Source organism: Nestor notabilis, unplaced genomic scaffold (genome assembly GCF_000696875.1).
Source record: "Nestor notabilis isolate BGI_N333 unplaced genomic scaffold, ASM69687v1 scaffold20821, whole genome shotgun sequence".
NCBI lineage: Eukaryota > Metazoa > Chordata > Aves > Psittaciformes > Psittacidae > Nestor > Nestor notabilis.
Genome location: NW_009915620.1, coordinates 1 through 1,400, shown reverse-complemented (window position 1 = coordinate 1,400; position 1,400 = coordinate 1).

Sequence of the window (1,400 nt, the reverse complement as noted above, 5' to 3'; positions counted from 1 at the left end):
AAAGAGTGCTCCTATTTGGTAACTACTGGTATTGATTACAACTCAGCTCTGGGCTGGGGAGGAAGGCACCAGGCTCTGGACAGCAAATATTGGTAATTTTTCTAATGCATTTGCCAGCACTGTCAGCCACAACCATTTAACAACCAGGAGGGGAGACTGAGATTAGACATTAGGCAGAAGTTCTTCCCTGTCCTATCTATGGAGTGGTGAGGCAGGGGGTTGGAACTGGATGAGCTTTAAGGTCCCTTCCAACCCAAACCAGTCTGAGATTCCATGAACTTAGGTCTTTAAGGCTGGCGATATTTAGGTAAGCATTTTCTACTTTTTATTTTCCTGATGGTTTGGGACCATTTTTGATTACATTTTACTGCTGGGTTTTCTTAATATTGATTAATTTCAGGTTCTCAGGTGGTAAAACCTGACTCCAGCACGGGGCAATAACTAACAGTACAAACTGCCCAGGGAACTTGGTGTCCTGACTGAGGTACACTGTAAACAAAGCTATCCAGCCTGTTGCTCAACTCAGGCTCTATAGATGCAGTGATTGACGAACCGGTGTATATTCAGACTTGTATTTATGAAAGGCAGGATTAGCCCAGCTATAAATGTCGTGCTGTGCACAGCTATAGAGTGATTACAGTTAAGTGAGCAAAGTAGCATCAGTGTCAACTTGGAGTCCCTTACCAGCATTACTACCTCGGTTTGGGAACAGAACTGTATATAGTTTAGTCGTGTGGAGATGTGTATCATGTTTGCATGGATTTGCTGTTTAGCACTGGCAAATGCTACAGGAAACGCTGAAGTCTGTTAAAATTAACCTGAGTTAAGCCAAATTATGAAGACAGGCTGAACGTTGGGCTTGTTCTGCTGGACATGGAGGCAGCAAACTGCAGAATGCTGCGGGATAATGTCAGGAAAGATGCTCACAGTTGGGTTCCCAACTTTGTAGTGCAATAGTAATGTAGAAAGCAATAGTAATACTTTCTTAATAAGGAGGCTGGGTATCTTAGTAATGTTTCTGGAGCATGGCTCCTTGCAGGCACTTTGATCCAATGCCATCATCAGTGTCTGCTTACTGCAAATAAACTGTCGAAGACTTGCACTGTGCTGACAGCATGAGGAGTTCATTACAAGGAAAGAAAACACAGCGTGCGCACGTTTTGGTCTGGAAAAGGGGAAAAAGCGGTATTTTTGCAAGCGGAGAAGGGCTGAGAGGGCAGGAAAAGCCCTGAGCACTTCCGAGGTGATCCCATGGCTCGGAGGGGCTCAACCCCCGCGTGGGAAGCCGCAGCCCGGCGGAACCGGTTACACGGCGCCCGCCCCCCCAGAGGTGCGGGAGGGGGGTTGTGGGGTGTGTTTCACCCCTTCAGCCGGGTTTCTCCCGGGCACCTGCGGCCCCT